Source organism: Mustela putorius, unplaced genomic scaffold (genome assembly GCF_011764305.1).
Source record: "Mustela putorius furo isolate JIRA1106 unplaced genomic scaffold, ASM1176430v1.1 tig00003899_pilon_pilon_pilon, whole genome shotgun sequence".
Lineage (NCBI taxonomy): Eukaryota > Metazoa > Chordata > Mammalia > Carnivora > Mustelidae > Mustela > Mustela putorius.
This window is the reverse complement of record NW_025422048.1, coordinates 19,340,312-19,355,602: the sequence shown is the minus strand read 5'-3', so window position 1 is coordinate 19,355,602 and position 15,291 is coordinate 19,340,312. Positions and strand designations below refer to the sequence as shown.

Sequence of the window (15,291 nt, the reverse complement as noted above, 5' to 3'; positions counted from 1 at the left end):
AGAGGGAGAGGATTTCAAAAGGAGAACCTTTTTTTATGATTGCAAATGGTGCTGCCAGTACAATCTTTGAACTCTCCTTCACCATCAGCCAAAGAGAGGCTTCAGTTAATCTTCACTAAAGATGACAGTCTACAAGTATATTGGACCTCCAGGTCGAGGCTAAGTTGGCAAGAACTAAATGGAGAGAAAACCATTTTACAGGGTCACTGCAAAGCCTAGAATCATGGAATTTCCGAAGAAAGTGTTTATGGGTGACTAAATCAAAGGCCTCTGGTCAATAAAAATGTTTCTAACAATATAAGTCTCATACATTGTTTCTGAAATATCATTGGTGCTTTTAGTAAAGTTAAATTGGGAGAAAGGCTACCTGTGAAACATAAGTAGACCATAGTGAATTCCCTTCTCTAGGGGACTGAACATCTGGGAATTTTATAAAAACCTCACATAACTTTGGCAAGACACACTGGCTCACAATCAGTGTAGGCAGACCCTGATTTTTGATCCTTTGTACAATACACAATGCCAAATTGATTAGTGAGTCTCCAAAAAGAATGGACACATTTAAAGACTCAGTTGGCTTTCTATAGGGTTGGCTTTCTATAGGGATTCCAGCCAGTTGGAGGAGCAACTGATTGAAAAGTCTTAAGTTTTTATGTTTGTATTTCTCCAGAGTAGCTCTTCACTAGCTTCTCTCTGCCCCTTTGCCTTCCCAGGTGACAGCCTGCTGTCATCTCTGCCATAGGAAATGGTGATAAGCCATACTCCTGGCTGCCTTTCCAATTCTCTCAAGAGCCATTGAGCAAAGGGGGTTAATGATAGTGTCTTCTCACTTCTACCACTGACAGTAAAGGAATTCCTAAAGAGCTCATTTTTTTCATACAATACTTTATTTTAGAAAGGTAGCCAAAGAAAGCTAAAGGAAGGCTGAAGGCGAGGGAGAAAGGGTTAGTTAGCTAGCTGCTATTTTCCTCATGCCATGGTATACACTTGTATTTTTAAATTACATGAAACCCTTTGTGCTCTAGGTGAGAATGCTATATGAATCACAGATGGCTTTTGTAAGCGGCCAATATTAGAAATACAAAGATGTCTGAAAGAATAGATAAATGACATTATCATAAGACTGGAAAAGGAAGAACCGTATGGTAAGCTAATGCAAGGAATTATTAAGATAAAGAGCTGGAATGTGAAAGTGGGTACTAAATTCATTTGGATTATAAACTGTTGCGATTAGAAAAGAGAACCCTGGAAGCTAATCAATTTTCATTAATGGATTTCTTTTGACCTTGTCCAGTGATTTCTAAATTTCTTCTTGCACCAAACCCTTGCAATGGCTTCTCTCCATTTGATGGATCAGGGCATTAACTTACACTTCACCTGTGCTGATAGCTCATCTACATAGTAACAGAAGTAAAGCATGTCCAACTGTGAGCTCTGAGTACCCAACAAAGTCCACAAAAGGCCTAGAAAGAGCATGGCTGCTCACTAACCAGTAGATGTACCAACTTCAATTCATATAATTTTAGAGCTGAAATGGATCTTTGAGTTTATCTTACTCTTTTTTTTTAAGATTTTATTTATTTATTTGACAGAGAGAGATCACAAGTAGGCAGAGAGGCAGGCAGAGAGAGAGAGGAGGAAGCAGACTCCCTGCTGAGCAGAGCCCGATGCGGGACTCGATCCCAGGACCCTGAGATCATGACTTGAGCCAAAGGCAGCGGCTTAACGCACTGAGCCACCCAGGCGCCTCAAGTTTATCTTACTCTTAAAATGTATTACTACTCTTAACTCTGTATTAGGAGTATGGTCATAGAGTTGTATGAAGATGAAATGAGGTATGTGCAAAATGCCTGGCACACAGTAGGTATTTAAAAATACATCAGTCTACTTCTTATTTTCCATGCCCAACTCTTCTCTTTTCCAGGCACAAAGTTGCAGTTTCTAACCTTCCTTAATATGGCAGGTTTTGCAGCCCCTGACCTTCTTTGTTTTATTCTAGTTTGTCAAGCATTTTTCTTAAGATGTAGTACCTGGGATAGAAAGCATTATTCCAGAGGTTTGACCAGTATGCTGTGCAGAGGAGAGTGGGACTTTAATCTTAAGGTTCTTTCATCTTGGGAAGATACAGCTCAGGTAAAGGCATATGTGGGCAAGGTAGAGATTAGGTGTATTCTCGTATCACCATTACTCTTTTTGCTCACTGATTTCCTTTTTCCTGGCCCACAGGCTAATGAGTGATCAATTCCATCAAAATTTCAAGTTACTTATTGAAGCAGAGCAGTTGTACAGGCCAGGTCCAGTAGCTCTTTCCTGGGACTCTGCTTTCTTTGCAGGTTATAATGCATAATAATGCAGTAAATCTAATTCCTGCCACATATACTGACGGGCATTACTGCCAAAGTGTCTTTTCCAATCCGTTTTGTGTGGCTGCTTTCCTATGTAACTTATTGAATTAAAAATATAATAATTTTAATCTTGTTGGTTAGTACTGATTAAGCACCTCCAGGCACATTAGAGAGGTAGAGTGTATGCTTTGAAAGTATAAGGCTGGAGTTCAGTTTCCACCTTTCCAATTTTCTGGAGGCAGTACAGAATTCTGAGAAGATCACTAAGCAAGAATCACAGAACTTGAGATAGGGTCCTATATATGCCACTAACTTAATATATGATCCCAGGTAAGTCATTTTACCTATTTGGATCATAGTTTCCACATCTGTAAAAGGAGAAGGTTGGATTAAATTGTAGTGTCTCTTCTGGATCTATAAATATATAGCTCTATTCTGTGCTTTCTGGATAAATTAAAAATTATATTTCCTATACCATACTTACCCTTTAAATCAGTTATTGCTGATGAATAGCCCAGACAAAATGGGATTTTTAAACAACTTTTTTCATTTAAATAGAGAACCGAAATAGTTGAATATTTATTTTTCCAACCTCTTGCTTATTTAATTTTAAAGCAGTTAATGAAATTATGTTTTACAAAGATTATTGTTATATAGCCACGCTGAAGGAGAAAGCTCAATGTCTGCAACTGAGGTACAACAGAGAGAGCTATACTGAGCAAGACTTGTATAATATATTAACCATAAGGAATGACTTGGAACCTGACCCTGAGTAGATATTACATTCCTCACAGTTCAACTTAGTAATATGCTGGGAGATGTCTGAGAACATACATCACCCATTACCTTGTGCGGGCATGTTTAAAATTTGTGTTATTAATTTAAATCCTAAGATAATAGTCAAACTACTGTAGAACAATGCCTTTTACTCTTGGTGCATACAAAATAATCGGTTTATGAGAGATTTCCAATGTGCAAGTTGATCTTTTAGATAGATTACCTCCTTTTTAAATAATCCTCTAAGAAGACAGTCTATGAAGGCTGTTACTCTACTCTTATTAAATCTCTAGATACAACACCCATAGAAGTCTTAAGAAGCAACATTGCTAGTTATATTTATTAATTTAAAAATCTGATAAAACACTGATAAAATTTGTGTGTTTTGGCTTCCAAGTCAAGGAACACCATAATGAGTCATGGGCTATGAATTCTGGTATTTGAACTCTGACAATAGCATCACAGGACTGTTTTAGAGGAGAACATGATCCTTACCCTCTATGATCATGCTTTTAAATGTTAAGAATGTTTAGTAAAACACACAAACACACACACACACACACACACACACGCCGGTAAGGTAGGAATTCCTATAGTATTTTACAGAGTATATTCTATTTGCTAACACCTGTTTCTCCATCAGACTAAAAAGGCAGCATACATGAAGATAAGTAAAACCATGAAAAACCTCTGTTTTTCAACATTTTGGCATTCTTGTTGAATTAATGCAGTGGCTGAACAATAAATCCACAATAGTTGTGGGGATGGCTTGGCTCACCACAGCATCATTTATGCTGATATTTCTTTTTTTATATTGATATTTCTAAAGATCATAAGAATTTAGGTCCAGGATCACTTCCCATTGCTAATTCACTCCAATGTGACAATTCCTTCCATGACAACATGGTCTCCCAATTATCTTCTCTGTGGCTAGAGGGGGAAAAAAACAGCAAAATTTCCAAAGGCCTGTGCCATTACTCTGCTTTCCCCAGGTGGGATTCTTGCTATTATCCCTGAACTATGACAGAGAGGCCACCACACAGCAGATGGTAAGAAAAGAGGACCAAAGTTTAAATTAACAACCATCACCACCAACATTAAGCCTCCCTTTGAAACAACAGGGACTGTGAAATCTGATTCTACATTTCTGCTGAAGGTCAACAAAGCAGGGCCTTCTTAGAGGAGACAGGGTTTACTGCCTTTCTTAGCATAAATACACCAAGCACGAATACACCAAGCAGAAGATAATTGTGCACCTCTAATTCAGTAATTGTCATAGGACTCTTTCCTTCTCCTCAATTAAACAGTTAACAGGGAACTGGGACTCACACAAAGAAATTCGCTCCTCCTCCCTCTTTCCCACTTTGATTTATGCATAGCCCCTGGAGACACAAATTAATGTCTTCATAGACCAAAAGCCCCAGCTGTTTTGGAAAACCTACGACAAAGCTTAACTAAGGTTCACGCACGCAAACACAAAGCCCCCATAATTACTAAGCTGGGTATTACAATGCTGGCTCCGCAATCAAGGGTCTAAAGCCAGCCTTATTGCCTCTCTCATTCCCAGCCAGGCTGGCCTGAATACCCCTATAGCGCTAATTTAGTACTGCCTGAGCCACTGTAGGTTCTGGATAGATGGACACCTTAAGCAAAATTGAAGAAAAAATATAGAACTGTAAGGGTTTAAAACCACAATTCGTCATTTATTAATATTCAACAGAAGCACTAGAAAGCTGTGAAACTATTTCTTACAGACCTAATTTCTTTGGCTTATTTGTTCTTTTCTTTTTTGATGGTAAGAACTCAGAAAATGACATGACAAATTTAAAGAAAATTCTAAAAGATACTCAGTACCCTGAGTATTAACAAAATTCTGTTAATTCTGTCTTAACAAAAGACAAGCCTCCCCTCCATACTCTGCCCTTTGGGAACTTGTGGCCAGCACCCGCTGTCCCTACTTCCTCCCCTCTTACCCACTCCTGACTCACTGTGCTCCATCCACAGCATTTTACTGAAACAATGCTTGCAAATGTCACTGACAGTCTTACTGCTCAAGCCAGCCACCATTTTTCAGTCCTTATCTCATTCTTTCTCGCTACAGCACTTAACTCTGCCGACCACTCGTGCTTTCCTGAAACTCTTCCTTGCCTTCTGTGAAACTCTCCAACTCTCCGGTTTCTCTTTTTGTCTCCTTCACGGATTCCTCTCCCTCTACTCACTTCTTCGATGCCAGTGCCTCACTGCTTTTCTTCTAATTCCACAACCACAGGTTCTTAATCTAGACATCATAAGGGTTCATGGATGTACTTCAAGAGGTCTAAGAAGCTCCTAAAATTGCATGCAGAAGTGTATTTACAAATTTTATGGGGAGAGGGTCTATAGTTGTCAGATACCTAAAAGAGTCTATGGCCAAATAAAGTCTAAGGGCAACTGATCCTCAGACTGGCTCTGGGGAATCCCATGACTTCAAATCATATCTCTATATAGGCTCATAACTCTGATATCTATATCATATCTCTAGTCCAGATTGTTCTTGGTATGGGCAGCCCTGGGTACTTCAAACTTAACCCATTATTTTTACTCAATAATCCTGCTTTCTCTTCTATGTTCTCCATGTCCATAAACAGCACACAACCCACCTAGCTATTCAGTACCGAAATTATCCACAGTCTTCCCTCTCCCTTGTTCTCCACATCTAGTAATCAAGTCCTATGGACTCTACCTCCTATCTCAAATGTTAACTTTTCTTTTCACCCCAACTATCAATCTCTCAGTTCACGTGGACTTCTGCAACAGGCTCTTCGCATATCTTTCTGACTCCAGAAAGAGTGATCCTTTTTTTTTTTTTTTAAGAGAGAGAGAGAAAGAGTGGGGTGAGGGGGGAGCGGCAGAGGGAGAGGGAGAGAGAGAATCTTAAGCAAGCTCCATGCCCAGTAGGGAGCCTGATGCAGCACATGATCCCATGACCCTGAGATCATGACCTCAGCCGAAATCAAGAGTCAGACGTTCAACGGACTGAGCCACCCAGAAGCCCCTAGAGAGATCCTTCTAAAAGACAAACATGATCATGTCACTTCCTGGCTTATAAACTCTTCAGCGACTTACCACTCTTAGACCACAGAACTTCAAACTCCCTGACACAACAAATAGGGTCCTTTATGACCTGGCTCCTGCCTCCTGCTTGTCTCTATAGTCTTACCCATACACTACAGTCCCCTTAACTAACCCCCTTAACCTCCTCTCCTCTCAACCCTTAACCACTCTCTCTATATTCTCTAGGCATACTGAACCATTTTCAGTTCTTGCCTCAGGGACTGCATATACTTTAGCATCAGCCTGGAACACTCTGCCTCACTTTGGCTTGGGTAACCTCTGCCAGGAACCTATCCCCAGCTACCTAAAGATGGGTTAGGGGATGCCTTTTATATACTCTGCTAGCATTTACATGTGCTATGGAAATATATCATTCTATGTTGTGATTGCCTATTTCTCTGCTTCTCTATTTCCCCCTAGGGTTTGGTAAACTATTTCCTCCTAGGGGTTGGTAAACTATAAACCCCTTGAGGTCAGGGGCCATATGGTTTCCCTAGCACCCAGCACAGTGTCTGGCACAAAACAGTTAATCAATAAATATACAATGATTAACTAAATGAATTAATGGACAGATGGGAAATCCAGGATGTTGACACTATACTCTTAACTCTCATAATTTTTTTTAATTTATTTTCAGCATAACAGTATCATTATTTTTTCACCACGACCAGTGCTCCATGCAATCCATGCCCTCTATAATACCCACCACCTGGTACCCTGACCTCCCGACCCCCCGCCACTTCAAACCCCTCAGATTGTTTTTCAGAGTCCATAGTCTCTCATGATTCACCTCCCCTTCCAATTTACCCCAACCCCCTTCTCTCTAACTCCCCATGTCCTCCATGCTTTTTGTTATGCTCCACAAATAAATGAAACCAGATAACAATTGACTCTCTGCTTGACTTATTTCACTCAGCATAATCTCTTCTAGTCCCATCCATGTTGCTCCAAAAGTTGGGTATTCATCCTTTCTGATGGAGGCATAATACTCCATAGTGTATATGGACCACATCTTCCTTATCCATTCGTCCATTAAAGGGCATCTTGGTTCTTTCCACAGTATGGCGACCGTGGCCATTGCTGCTATAAACATTGGGGTACAGATGGCCCTTCTTTTCATGACATCTGTATATTTACGGTAAATACCCAGTAGTGTAACTGCAGGGTCATAGGGAAGCTCTATTTTTAATTTCTTGAGGAATCTCCACACTGTTTTCCAAAGTGGCTGCACCAACTTGCATTCCCACCAACAATGTAAGAGGGTTCCCCTTTCTCCACATCCTCTCCAACACATGTTGTTCCCTGTCTTGCTAATTTTGGCCCCCAATGTGGTTTTGATTTGAATCTCCCTGATGGCTAGTGATGATGAACATTTTGTCATGTGTCTGTTAGTCATTTGTATGTCTTCTTTGGAGAAGTGTTTGTTCATGTCTTCTGCCCATTTTTTGACATGATTATATGTTTTGTGTGTGTTGGGTTTGAGGAGTTCTTTATAGATCTTGGAGGAGAAGGTGTTTTTTACACTATAAGTATTGGTCTGACATACTTAAGATCAACAAATAAATAAACCTTGAGTCTGTTTTAACTGTCCATATATATTAATATACATGAATAATTTCTGGTTTTATGTGCAGCTGGTGGCTCCTATCAGAAAACAGTGTTTTAAAAAATGCCCCAAGTTTGTAAAAATATATTATTCTATGGCACAGAAATATCACTTAGATATTAATTCTATTTGTGATAGATGTTTTCTTGAGTCCAATAATAAGAAATAATAAGCTGACACATTAGCAAAGTGGCATCTATTAGGTAACCTCTAAGAAAAAAGGGCCAGCAGACAGAGGATCCACAGAAAAATCAGGACTAAAACCCAGACAGCTGCCTAGTCTTCTGTTTAACCTAGATATACATTTTAAGGAATAATCTATATACATTAACAGTATAAAAACTTGAATTAGGGGGCACCTGGGTGGCTCAGTGAGTTAAAGCCTCTGCCTTCAGCTCAGGTTATGATCCCAGGGTCCTGGGATCCAGCCCATACTGGGCTCTCTGCTCAGCAGGGAGCCTACTTCCCCATCCTCCTGCCTGCCTCTCTGCCTACTTGTGATCTCTGTCAAATAAACAAACAAACAAACAAATAAATAAATAAAATCTTTAAAAAAAAACTTGAATTAGTAATAGAACATACTTAACTAGCTTACCAAGTCATTGTCTCATACTCTCAAATCATCTAATGATCCCAGTTTCTAATCTCTTCTAAAAATAGTTTGGCCATCCTCTATCTGGAAATGATGATGATCCAGGTTTCTTTAACCCTAGGCTTTAAAAATGATAACTGTACTATCTAATTATTAATAATTAAGAATGATATTAATGTGGTTCTTATGAACAGAAAAGCCAAAGTTATCTTTATTGATGTAAACAAATAAAAATGAATACCCAAATGATTAAATTATAAATTCAAAAGATTGAATTTTACATGATATCAAAATCTATACCACAGTAGATATATTGCCTTATGATAATCCATCCATTTCAAAATGATGGGCAAGGATACAATATACTTGTCATTCATTATAACAAAGTCATCCTTAAGGCAAAAAAAAAAAAAAAGTGGAGAGCAAAAGAAAACTGTGAAAATTGTGAAAGTAGCCTTAAATTAAATGTTGCAAACTTAGTATGAACCTTTAAAGTGGAGGTTAGATCCACCTTTCATTTCTAAACTTTTGTTACAATGCTTTTCTCTGTGGATGCTAATAAGAAGGAAGTAATAGCTTCCAAGAGCGAGAATAAACTGGAAAAACAAAGAAAACCCAATTTTGTCTGGCCTTACCAAGCCAATCCCCTCTCTCCTATTGCACTGGTAATGGCAGTAGTAGTAGTGGCTGGTGGCAGCAGACCCGCTCTAAAGCAGCCTTAAATATCTGTGTCAGGGAGGGGGCATTATGGCTAAACTCGTCCTTTAGGAAAAACTACAATTCCAAGAAACCTCCCCTTGAGGAAAGCTCAAAATCCTTGTCAGTGATACTGGTAATCCGGACTAGAGAATTCAGTTCACATTCAACTGAAAAAGGAAGTAAATAGGCAACAGGCAAAGCGAAGGAAAGTGGAAGCTACCACAGCAAGAGCTAAAACTACTCATTAAAACAAAACTTGCATCTGTAGAGATGCAGTGAGAAGGATACAGTCAAATGATGGCACAATAATGCTTACATTTTATAATAATCAAACAAACAAAAAACCCAACAAAACTCTCAAAAGCAGTTTTAGTACAGCTCATGTTTTACAACCATTTATTTATTTTCTTAATCTTGACAGACAACTGTTGAGTGTTGAATAATTAAACATGTAAGCTAAAACCATTTAAGTGGTAGCTATGGTTAGAACCTCCTATACATGGGCCAGTTTCCACACCCAGTCCACCCCAATGACTGCAGTCAGAGAACGAGAGCAAGAAAGCTGTCTGCAACTATGGTGGAAGGTGGAGGTGCTATGAGAAAAGACTAAAAGGATCAGAGTTCACAATCTGGACAGATGAAAGAATCAGTCATGGATAACTACCACCTATACAACAACTACCATTAAGCACTTATGTGTGCCAGTCACGTTACTAAGCGCAGAGATACTGAACCATGTCCGGGGGGGATCAAGTAGATTTTAACATTCCTTCTTTCAGTTATATCAAGAATTATGTTAGTCATGCAAAAGTTGTGAACTAGTAAACAACAGAATGTCATAAAAAGAACCTCAAATTGGAAATTAGAAAATTTAGGTTTTAGTTTTAAGAGTATGAGTATCTAAATATGTGACCTAGAAAAAAATTACCTAACCTTCTTAGGCCTATATAAAATATCTATAAGGTAGAGGTATTGGACCAATCAGTGGTTTTCTGTTGTTTTAAGCAGCCAAACCTTTCTTCAAATAAAATATTATAGGAATACCCTCCATAAAAAAGGTTGGAAGTGCAAATTTTGTGCTAGAAGCACAGTGAAGGTCATAACAGTTCCACAATCCCTCTGCTGGGATTTCCCCATTCCCTGGAAACAGTCCTAAAGGTACCTATATAGATACCTTTTGAAGTCCATGGGCTAGGAGACCTTTAAGGGCCCTTCTACATCTAATATTCCTATGGCTAACCCTGAAACTTTCCTCACCTACACCTTCAAAAATCTTTGTTCAATCTAATCCAAGTATTTGTTGACTGTCTAATATCACAGAAAAAACAGGCTAGGATTTCCACCTTGGAGATATTCACCCTCGTGTTGTGGAAGACAACAATAAATAAAATGAGGATGGACTTCAGAGGAAAGAGGGTTTTAAGTAGCAGGACACCATCAAGGCCCACTAAATGGAAGAAAAGATCCACTTCTCTCTCTCTTTTTTTTTTTTTTTTTTGTAGCTGTATCAACAATGCCTGGAGTTAGCAGGCACTTAATAAATATTGAATAGATGGATGGATGGATGGGTGGATGGATGGATAAGGCTGTTCTCTTATTCATGTTCATTGCAGTTCAGCCAAAATGTGTAGAGTTAAAAGCACTTTCCATAATTTAGAGAGTTTTTTCTTATAAGCACAGTGTTACAAGAAAACAAATTTCTTCATTATTCATTCTATCTACTGTCTACAATTGCTTATAATGTTTTATTAGAATAAAAACAAAGCAAAAAGTATACTCCATTATTTAGCCCCTCCCCCAACTTGAGTCAGCAGAACAAATAAACGCAAAATTCTGCTCAACCATTTGAGACATAATTTTGTGGGAGCAAATAATTAGACTAAATTGTGCTTTGGCAGGAAACATTTCAACCTTTCAACAAGACTGTTAATACAGAGATATTCATATGCTCCAAGAAATAAGTAAGTCTCTTAAGTTGGTAAATCAAGTTAGAAATGAGGACCATTTTCTGGCTCTCCTCCTTCTCATTTTCATTAGTAGTGGGAAAAGGCAGAGAGGTCAAGAAGGCAACTGTCTTTCTTTTCCCTCCCAAGCTTAAATTCTGTCCCATAAGATATGCTTTGTCTTTTTGGAGTCAAAGTCAGCCAGCAGGCACTTAAGTAAAATTAAGGCAACTGCACCAATGGCAGAGAATTTAACAGAAAGCTTGCTAGAGGCAGCTCATTTGAGTAAAAGCTTTGCCTATTTAAGAAACAATATAATTTCAGGAGGAAATCTTTCTGGAAAGGGCCAGGTGGTTCTGTAGTTTTATAGCTCAGGTGTTATCAGTTATCCAGGACAAGTGTTGAATATAACAAATGTTCTCAAACCTGAATTGTGTTTCCCTGGAAGGTTATTACATTTGAAAAGACATTAAAGTGAGTTTAAATTCCATTTTTGTTTTAGCACAGCCCTAATATTTTATTATAGTATACTATATACAAGTCCTATTCTGAATAGGTCTTATGAATGGACATATTTTTATGAACATCCTGGGAGGGTGTAAAACAGCCCCCCCCAATCTACGGTGCCTGGAATGAGTTGCTTAGAGAGGTATCAAGCTAAAATATAAAGTAAGAAATAGCTCATTACTTTCTAGCCTTCTTCCAAGGTACAATGACATCTTAAGAGAAAAGGCCACATCCCTTCCTTTGCTGTAACCAGTGAAGAGATCCCAGTCTATGTGGGGCTTCATAGGTAGCTGCAACAAAAATCACATTGTGGGGAGAAATATGGCAAGGTTCTGACTGCAGACAACAGATGACATCACTGATTTCTTCTTTAACTACCCTCATGTAAAAACTGGATTTAACTCAAGGTCTTGAGCTTCATTTGGAAGACTTGGATTTGGAATAAATCCAGTTACTCTAGGGACCACGTGAGTTTTAATGCACCTGGGGAAGCTGGCCAAACTGTCACTTACTCCCATTATCTAAGAAAAATGTGGAAATCTTTGGTCAGGAGTCTTCAATTTTTGAATTTGCCATTCCCCATCAGAGGGCTACAAATGCCATCTTTGGGAAGACTTTGTTCTTATTCTAAAATATTTTCATAGAACAAGAAATGTGGCTCAGATGAGAGGGAAAAAAATAATGAGAGTGAAAAATTATTTTCTTCTCCTCACACATTTTAATCTAAGTTTGCTCTGTATATGTCTAATCTGGAAGTTACTGTCTAGTGCCACACAAGTTAGTTGGAATTCCTTAGACTAAGTGTCCAGGACTTAGTATTTTCCCTTCAGTCATATACTCAAATCCTATATGAAGTGTATATTCATTCAGCCTATTAAAATATTTATTTAGAGCCTAGTATATGCCAGGGACTTTTCTAAGCATGGGGGATACAGCACTGAACAAACCACAATCCCTGTCTTTAAAAGGTTTTATTTGGGGGGAGGAGAGACAATGAACAAATAACCTAGATATCAAATATCACAGAGTGTTAAGTGATAAGAAAAAATAAGTGTACAGAGTAAGTGTTAAGTGCAGAGTAAGTGTACATATAATGGTCATGAAAGGCAACTTTGAAGAAGTGACATTAGAGCACAGCTGTGAATGAAGTGAAGACTTGTTGGGGCTTTTCCCTTTATTTAAAAAAAAAATCCAGGAGGTCACTAAAATTACTTTGTTTGGAGTCAGAAGTAAGAACAGATACAGAGTTGAGAAATTTGTGGAAAACCATCAGGATATTCAAGGAAGTCATAATAAAGCTGAAAAGATCATTCACTGAAGGTAAACTAAATGATTCAAGGGATGAAAGAAGGCTGAGAGAAGACACGATTGAAATAAATAATTTCAATTACCGTTTTGAACATTACAAATGTGAGTCTGTAGGCTGATACATCCAATTGTATAAAATCACCTTATAGGTTGTAAATTAGAATAATAAAAAGTATATCCGAATTTCTGGTTCCAGAAAAGTTAAAAGTGACACGCTTCTACCTATTTTTCCTACTAAGTGCAGCTAAAAACCTGGCCATTACATATAAAACAATTATAAGCATACAAAACAATCATAAGAAGACTCCAAAAGGTGGAGAAAAGAAGGCAGACTGGCTGGAGACTTTAGGACCCAAGCAATGACAAAGTGGTGACTTCTGTGGGCATTCTTTTACTTTATATATCCCAGACTGGATACTGGAGAAGCCACCAACTCAGAGATGCCAATGGGCACAGACAAAACCAGTTTCAAGAAAACCTGATCTCTCTAGCCAAAAGTACAAGAAAGGGGCAAACAGCCATTCCCTCCACACAGTCAGGGTAATAGAGGTCTAGAGGGGACCAAAGGTCTAGAGTTTACACCAATCAGGAGTAATGGGGTCCCCATCCACTCTTCCAGAGTATCAGTGAAGGCTGAGTAGAAAAGCTAAATTTCTACTTCCATGTGGTAGTAATGAAGCAGCGACTACTTCCCTACCAGCATACCATCAGAGTAGACCTACTAAAATGGAAGTTATAAATAAGATCCAGTCTCATAACACTCAAAATGCTAGGGATTCAATTTAAAAAATCACTTGTCATAACAAGAACCCAGAAAGTCTCAACTTAAAGGAAAACAGACACCAATGCCAAGATCACACAGATGTTGAAATTATCTGACAAACATTTAAAACCAGCCATCATGAACATGCTTGAAAAGAAGCAATTCTGAATATGCTTCAAACAAATCAAAAAATAGAAAGTCCCAGCAAAGAACTAGAAGATATGAAGAACACCAAGTGGAAATTTTAGAACTGAAAAATACAATAGCCAAAATAAAAAACTCACTGGATAGACTCAACAGTAGAATAGGATGACATAGGAAACAATTACTAGACTTGAAGACAGAATAATAGAAATAGCTAATATGAGCAATAAAGAGAAAATAGACTGAAACAAGTGAACAGATCCTCAGGGAGCTGTGGGTTAATAACAAAAGATTTAACATTTGTATGATTGAATTCCCAGAAGAGAAGAGTAGCTATTCAAAGAAATAATGGGTGAAATTTTCAGAAATTTTTCCAAAGACAATAAACCTACAGAATCAAAAAGCTAACCCCAAATATGACAAACAAACAAATACACATCAGCATACATCATAATCAAAGTACTGAAAACTAAGACAAAGAAAATATATTGAAAATGTATTTGAGAAATATATTGAGAGAAAATATTGAGAGAATATTGAAAATATGAGAGAATATATTGAGAGAAAATATATTTGAGAGAAAAACAACACCTTTACCTATAAAGGAAAGGAAATTAAAATGATAGCAGGTATAAGCAAAATTATACATCATGTCCAAGTGGGGTTTATTCTGGGGATGAAAGGCTGGTTCAGTATTTAAAAATCAGTCAATATTATCCACCATATAAGCAGGCTAAAAAGAAAAAAATCCCATACTTATATCAGCTGATGCAGAAACAGAATTTGAAAAAGTCTCAGAAAACAGGAGGGTTTCCTCAACTTAGTAAAGAATACTTACCAAAAACTACACCTAACATCTTAGTTAAAGGTAGAAGACTGAATACTTTCCTCCTATTATTAGTACCAAGCAAAGATAATTTCTGTCATCACCCTTATTTAATACCATACTGGAAGTTCTAGCCAGTGTAATAAGGCAAGAAAAAGAAATAGGAAACATAAAAACAAGAAATAAGAAATAAAACTGTCCCAATTTGCAGATGACACGATGGTCTACGTAGAAAATCCCCTAGAGATAATGAGGAATTCAGCAAAGTCAGATGATACAATACCAACTACAAAAATTAGTTTTATTTCTATATACAAGCAATACACATGTGAACACCAAAATTAAAAATATATATACCATTTATAATTGTTCAAAAACAAGAGAAATGCTTAGGTATAAGCCTAATAAAATGTGTACATGACTTATATGCTGAGAACTATAATAAATGATGAAGAAATAAAAGATATCAATAAATGGAGACATTTTACTGTGTTCATGGATTGGGAGACTCAACATAATAAAGATGTCAATTCTCCCCCAAACTGACATACGGGGCGGGGGGGGCACATGGGTGTCTCAGTCGGTTAAGCAACTGCCTCCAGCTCAGGTCATGATCTCAGGATCCTGGGGTTAAGCCCCTCATCAGGCTCCCTGATCATTGGGGAGCCTGCTGCTCCCTCTCCCTCTT

At 38.0% G+C, this 15,291-nt stretch overlaps 1 protein-coding gene across 4 annotated transcripts in view; it reads right to left on the bottom strand.

The window, feature by feature from the left end:
- ENOX2 (ecto-NOX disulfide-thiol exchanger 2) overlaps positions 1-15,291 on the bottom strand; it is a 267,589-nt gene that overhangs the window by 208,879 nt on the left and 43,419 nt on the right. The window lies entirely within an intron of this gene.